The following is a 7386-nucleotide window of genomic DNA, read 5'->3' on the forward strand; positions in this document are numbered from 1 at the left end:
TGGGCAAGATAAGACATTGGACCTGCACAAACCTATTCAAAGAAATTTCACTTATTCTGATATGATGATGAAGTTTCGACAGCTGTTTTAGATTTCATTCCTTCTCTTTGTCCCTATCATTACCAGTAAAAACAGTGAAAGCATACAAACAGAAATTGTCATCAAACCAGAATTGATCCAGCAACATAAATGCCAGGAGTGCCATTATGATTACCCACTCTACCAGCTGAGATACCGATGGGTGGCTGAGTGAGTTTCTCGTTGATTACAATACACAGGCAACAAAAGGCTGGGAAGCTCAGGTGACTGCAGTAGTATTTAGCTGCCCCCCATTAATTTTGCTGAGTGTGCATTAACAGTGCTTGTTGAGCACAGGGGCCAGTGGCGCAATGGATAACGCGTCTGAGTACGAATCAGAAGATTGTAGGTTCGACTCCTACCTGGCTCGTGACTTTTGTTGCATGCATTTTGTCCCTCGGCTATTTGAATGAAATTCTTTTTCTCAAGTAACACTCCAATTTGATCATTTTCCAACATATTTCTTAAAGAAAAAGCATTCATTGGAGAATAAGAGCATGGAACCCGATACTTCTCACATGCTAAGCAAGAGCATTACCACTTGAACTAATTCCCCATGCTGGGCAAGATAAGACATTGGACCTGCACAAACCTATTCAAAGAAATTTCACTTATTCTGATATGATGATGAAGTTTCGACAGCTGTTTTAGATTTCATTCCTTCTCTTTGTCCGTATCATTACCAGTAAAAACAGTGAAAGCATACAAACAGAAATTGTCATCAAACCAGAATTGAACCAGAAACATAAATGCCAGGAGTGCCATTATGATTACCCACTCTACCAGCTGAGATACCGATGGGTGGCTGAGTGAGTTTCTCGTTGATTACAATACACAGGCAACAAAAGGCTGGGAAGCTCAGGTGACTGCAGTAGTATTTAGCTGCCCCCCATTAATTTTGCTGAGTGTGCATTAACAGTGCTTGTTGAGCACAGGGGCCAGTGGCGCAATGGATAACGCGTCTGACTACGAATCAGAAGATTGTAGGTTCAACTCCTACCTGGCTCGTGACTTTTGTTGCATGCATTTTGTCCCTCGGCTATTTGAATGAAATTCTTTTTCTCAATTAACACTCCAATTTGATCATTTTCCAACATATTTCTTAAAGAAAAAGCATTCATTGGAGAATTAGAGCATGGAGCCCAATACTTCTCACATGCTAAGCAAGAGCATTGCCACTTGAACTAATTCCCCATGCTAGACAAGATAAGACATGGGAGCTGCACACACCTATTCAAAGAACTTTCACTTATTCAGATATGATGATGAAGTTTCGATAGCTGTTTTAGATTTCATTCCTTCTCTTTGTCCCTATCATTACCAGTAAAAACAGTGAAAGCATACAAACAGAAATTGTCATCAAACCAGAATTGAACCAGCAACATAAATGCCAGGAGTGCCATTATGATTACCCACTCTACCAGCTGAGATACCGATGGGTGGCTGAGTGAGTTTCTCGTTGATTACAATACACAGGCAACAAAAGGCTGGGAAGCTCAGGTGACTGCAGTAGTATTTAGCTGCCCCCCATTATTTTTGCTGAGTGTGCATTAACAGTGCTTGTTGAGCACAGGGGCCAGTGGCGCAATGGATAACGTGTCTGACTACGAATCAGAAGATTATAGGTTCGACTCCTACCTGGCTCGTGACTTTTGTTGCATGCATTTTGTCCCTCGGCTATTTGAATGAAATTCTTTTTCTCAAGTAACACTCCAATTTGATCATTTTCCAACCGATTTCTTAAAGAAAAAGCATTCATTGGAGAATAAGAGCATGGAACCCGATACTTCTCACATGCTAAGCAAGAGCATTACCACTTGAACTAATTCCCCATGCTGGACCAGATAAGACATCGGAGCTGCACACACCTATTCAAAGAAATTTCACTTATTCTGATATGATGATGAAGTTTCGACAGCTGTTTTAGATTTCATTCCTTCTCTTTGTCCCTATCATTACCAGTAAAAACAGTGAAAGCATCCAAACAGAAATTGTCATCAAACCAGAATTGAACCAGCAACATAAATGCCAGGAGTGCCATTATGATTACCCACTCTACCAGCTGAGATACCGATGGGTGGCTGAGTGAGTTTCTCGTTGATTACAATACACAGGCAACAAAAGGCTGGGAAGCTCAGGTGACTGCAGTAGTATTTAGCTGCCCCCCATTAATTTTGCTGAGTGTGCATTAACAGTGCTTGTTGAGCACAGGGGCCAGTGGCGCAATGGATAACGCGTCTGACTACGAATCAGAAGATTGTAGGTTCGACTCCTACCTGGCTCGTGACTTTTGTTGCATGCATTTGGTCCCTCGGCTATTTGAATGAAATTCTTTTTCTCAAGTAACACTCCAATTTGATCATTTTCCTACATATTTCTTAAAGAAAAAGCATTCATTGGAGAATAAGAGCATGGAACCCGATACTTCTCACATACTAAGCAAGAGCATTACCACTTGAACTAATTCCCCATGCTGGACAAGATAAGACATGGGAGCTGCACACACCTATTCAAAGAAATTTCACTTATTCTGATATGATGATGAAATTTTGACAGCTGTTTTAGATTTCATTCCTTCCCTTTGTCCCTATCATTACATGTAAAAACAGTGAAAGCATACAAACAGAAATTGTCATCAAACCAGAATTGAACCAGCAACATAAATGCCAGGAGTGACGTTATGATTACCCACTCTACCAGCTGAGATACCGATGGGTGACTGAGTGAGTTTCTCGTTGATTACAATACACAGGCAACAAAAGGCTGGGAAGCTCAGGTGACTGCAGTAGTATTTAGCTGCCCCCCATTAATTTTGCTGAGTGTGCATTAACAGTGCTTGTTGAGCACAGGGGCCAGTGGCGCAATGGATAATGCGTCTGACTACGAATCCGAAGATTGTAGGTTCGACTCCTACCTGGCTCGTGACTTTTGTTGCATGCATTTTGTCCCTCGGCTATTTGAATGAAATTCTTTTTCTCAAGTAACACGCCAATTTGATCATTTTCCTACATATTTTTTAAAGAAAAAGCATTCATTGGAGAATAAGAGCATGGAACCCGATACTTCTCACATGCTAAGCAAGAGCATTACCACTTGAACTAATTCCCCATGCTGGACAAGATAAGACATGGGAGCTGCACACACCTATTCAAAGAAATTTCACTTATTCTGATATGATGATGAAGTTTTGACAGCTGTTTTAGATTTCATTCCTTCTCTTTGTCCCTATCATTACAAGTAAAAACAGTGAAAGCATACAAACAGAAATTGTCATCAAACCAGAATTGAACCAGCAACATAAATGCCAGGAGTGACGTTATGATTACCCACTCTACCAGCTGAGATACCGATGGGTGACTGAGTGAGTTTCTCGTTGATTACAATACACAGGCAACAAAAGGCTGGGAAGCTCAGGTGACTGCAGTAGTATTTAGCTGCCCCCCATTAATTTTGCTGAGTGTGCATTAACAGTGCTTGTTGAGCACAGGGGCCAGTGGCGCAATGGATAACGCGTCTGACTACGAATCAGAAGATTGTAGGTTCGACTCCTACCTGGCTCGTGTCTTTTGTTGCATGCATTTTGTCCCTCGGCTATTTGAATGAAATTCTTTTTCTCAAGTAACACTCCAATTTGATCATTTTCCAACATATTTCTTAAAGAAAAAACATTAATTGGAGAATAAGAGCATGGAACCCGATACTTCTCACATGCTAAGCAAGAGCATTACCACTTGAACTAATTCCCCATGCTGGACAAGATAAGACATGGGAGCTGCACACACCTATTCAAAGAACTTTCACTTATTCTGATTTGATGATGAAGTTTCGACAGCTGTTTTAGATTTCATTCTTTCTTTTTGTCCCTAGAAATGTCTACAGCTACAGCTGCGTGTATTTTTCTGATAACAAGCTGAAACTCGGAGCAGCTGATTCAAATTCCGCTGCGTTCTGGGACACGGCTGAGGGGCGAAGCCCGCAGCACAAACACAAACAAAGGCAGCCAGGCTTCCCAGCGATAGCGTGTGGAAGCGACATCGTGGGAGATGTAAAGTCGTGGACAAGTACAACGCAGTTAGAAGCTGTTGAAAGCAGGTTGACAGCTGCAGAAGCTAAACTAAACTTAAAAATATGGTCTTCAACCCAGTAATCTGTGACAACTGCATGATGTGGGAAATCCGAGAAAACCCAACAGAGCTCAACCAAGTGTGTGTAAAGTGCTGCACGTTCCAGGACTTGCTTCAACGAGTAAGTATACTACAAAAAGAGATGGAGGAAATGAGACAGCAACAGGAGCTTGAGGAGCTGACACACCCACAATTCATGGAAGAGAGTCAAAACAGCTGGGTTAAGATAGGCAGAAGCAGGGAAAAAAGAAACTTTGTCAAACACAACCACCAGAAATCCAAACATCCAACAAATTTGAGCCACTTCAACATTTAGATGACCAAAACCAACATCAAGAGAATCAAAGAAACAACATCTAGGACCCTGGCCAGGCAGCAAAAAGAAGGGAGGTCATGATTGCTGGGGACTCCATATTGAGAAACACAGCAAGTTCAATTCGAAGTTTGGACCCCCTTACTACAACAGTGTGCTGCCTTCCAGGAGCCTCAGTCAAGCACATCACTGAGAACGTGGACAGGCTCCTAGAACGAACAGGAGACGACCCGGTAGTAGTCGTCCACATCGGTACAAACAACATTGGAAGAGACAGGCCAAGATCCCTGCAAAACAAATTCTGAGAGCTAGGAAGGAAATTTAAAAGACAAGACCAAAACTGTGGTATTTTCTGGGATACTGCCGGCACCTTGCAAAGGACCATATGGACAGCTGGAAATACAAAATCAAAATGCATGGCTGAAATCGTGGTGCACACAGGAAGGCTTCACCTTTCTTGAACATTGGAGCACATTCTACAACAAGGACTATCTATACAGGTGGGACGGACTGCAGTTAAACAGAAAGGGAACCAATCTTCTCTGAGAAAGGATCCTTCAGGAGGTCCAGAAGCATTTAAACTAGAAAGGAAGGGGGGAGATAACAAAAAAACAGAAGGGAGACTACATCAAAACAAGGGCAACAACTCAGGTAAGAACACTATTAAATGTATTTATCTTAATGCTAGAAGTCTCCGAAACAAAATGTTAGAACTTGAAGCTACTGCACTAACAAGTAACTACGATGTGATAGGTGTTACAGAAACTTGGTTGTCTGAGAGTGATGGAGAAGAATATAATATTAGTGGGTACACACTGTATAAGAAAGACAGGCAGGACAGAAGAGGCGGAGGGGTAGCGCTATACATAAGAAATAGTCTTGAAGCCCAGGTGTTAAATCAGGACAAAGAAAACAATGCAGAATCAATATGGATCAGAATAATGGACACAAATTCAAAGGGCATAATAATAGGAGCATGCTATAGACCGCCAAATTCAGACGTTGAGCAAAATAATCTGTTGTACAATGACATTCGAAATGCGTGTAGAAAAGGAGAAGCCATACTAATGAGGGATTTCAACTTCCCCCATATAAAATGGGAAAACCCGATGGGGGGCACGACGTACGAAACTGAAATGGTGGAAATGACAAATGACTGCTTCCTAACGCAATTTGTCAAGGCACCGACTAGAGGGACGGCATGCCTTGATTTAGTCTTTTCAGATAATGAAGACAGAATAACTACAACAGAGGTCAGAGAGCCATTGGCAAACTCAGACCACAACATGGTCTCATTTGAAATATTTTTTAAAACCCCAAAAGTAATGACTAAAGCTAAGGTTTACAATTTTAGAAAAGCAAACTATGAAGGTATGAAACGGAGACTAACAGAAGTAGATTGGAGTAAAATAGAGAAAACATCTACAGAAAAAGGGTGGCTGTTTTTTAAAAATGTATTACTAGAGGCGCAAAACAATTACATCCCAAAAGTAGACAAATCTAAAGCTAAAACAAAATGGCCAAAATGGTTTAATATATCAATTTAAAAAAATATTCAGCGAAAAAACGCACTTTACAGAGCGTTTAAAAGGGACCAAAAACAAAGCACACAGAAAGAGTACTTGGAACTGCAAACACAAGTCAAAAAGGAAGTTAGAAAGGCCAAGAGAGAGATAGAAAACAATATTGCTAAGGGGGCTAAAACCAATTCCAAAATATTTTTCCAATATTATAACAGCAAGAGAACATTCAAAGAGGAGGTTAAATGTCTAAGAGACACAAATTGCAAAATCATAGATGAAGAAAAAAAATAGCAAATATATCAAATGATTACTTTTCACAGGTTTTTACAAAGGAGGACACGGACAACATCCCCCACATGTCGACCTGTTCCTATCCAATTTTAAATAACTTTAGCATAACAGAGGCAGTGTGTTAAAGGGACTAGGAGCTCTTAAAATAAACAAATCCCCTGGGCCAGATGAGATCCTCCCAATAGTACTCAAAGAAATGAAAGAAGTTATTTACAAACCGCTAACCAAGATCATGCAACAGTCTCTTGACACAGGGGTTGTACCGACAGACTGGAAAATAGCAAACGTAATACCGATCCACAAAAAGGGAGACAAAACCGAACCAGGTAACTACAGACCAATAAGCCTGACTTCTATTATATGTAAACTTATGGAAACTGTAACAAGATCCAAAATGGAAAATTACCTATATGGTAACAATATAGTCCTCACAATAGTCCTCTGCTATTCTTAATCTACATTAATGATTTAGATTCTATTATAGTAAGCAAACTCGTTAAATTTGCAGACGACACAAAAATAGGAGGAGTGGCAAACACTGCTGAAGCAGCAAAGGCCATTCAAAATGATCTAGACAGCATTCAGAATTGGGCAGACACATGGCAAATGAAATTTAATAGAGAAAAGTGTAAAGTATTGCATGCAGGCAATAAAAATGTGCATTATAAATATCATATGGGAGATAGTGAACTTGAAGAAGGGAACTATGAAAAAGACCTAGGAATTTATGTTGACTCAGAAATGTCTTCATCTAGACAATGTGGGGAAGCTATAAAAAAGGCTAATAAGATGCTTGAATATTTTGTGAGAAATGTTGAATTTAAATCAAGGGATGTAATGTTAAAACTCAACAATGCATTAGTAAGACCTCACCTAGAATATTGTGTTCAGTTCTGGTCACCTCGTTACAAAAAGGATATTGCTGCTCTAGAAAGAGTGCAAGAGGGACCAGAATTATTCCGGATTTTAAAAAAAGGCACGTCATATGCAGACTGGCTATTCAGTCTTGAACAAAGAAGACTACGCGGTGATCTGATTCAAGCATTTAAAATTCTAA

At 40.3% G+C, this 7386-nt stretch overlaps 5 non-coding genes across 5 annotated transcripts; all 5 read left to right on the forward strand.

Moving 5' to 3' along the window:
- Positions 1–375: 375 nt before the first annotated feature.
- Positions 376–448, forward strand: trnar-acg (transfer RNA arginine (anticodon ACG)). The gene has a single exon. It is a non-coding gene; the product is annotated as a tRNA-Arg (tRNA).
- Positions 449–1013: 565 nt separating this feature from the next.
- Positions 1014–1086, forward strand: trnar-acg (transfer RNA arginine (anticodon ACG)). The gene has a single exon. It is a non-coding gene; the product is annotated as a tRNA-Arg (tRNA).
- Positions 1087–1651: 565 nt separating this feature from the next.
- Positions 1652–1724, forward strand: trnar-acg (transfer RNA arginine (anticodon ACG)). Its single transcript has one exon. It is a non-coding gene; the product is annotated as a tRNA-Arg (tRNA).
- Positions 1725–2289: 565 nt separating this feature from the next.
- Positions 2290–2362, forward strand: trnar-acg (transfer RNA arginine (anticodon ACG)). The gene has a single exon. It is a non-coding gene; the product is annotated as a tRNA-Arg (tRNA).
- A 1203-nt stretch (positions 2363–3565) lies between these two features.
- On the forward strand, positions 3566–3638 carry trnar-acg (transfer RNA arginine (anticodon ACG)). The gene has a single exon. It is a non-coding gene; the product is annotated as a tRNA-Arg (tRNA).
- Positions 3639–7386: the final 3748 nt, after the last annotated feature.

The sequence above is a fragment of the Acipenser ruthenus genome, chromosome 51 (genome assembly GCF_902713425.1).
Source record: "Acipenser ruthenus chromosome 51, fAciRut3.2 maternal haplotype, whole genome shotgun sequence".
In the NCBI taxonomy this organism is placed as follows: Eukaryota; Metazoa; Chordata; class Actinopteri; order Acipenseriformes; family Acipenseridae; genus Acipenser; species Acipenser ruthenus.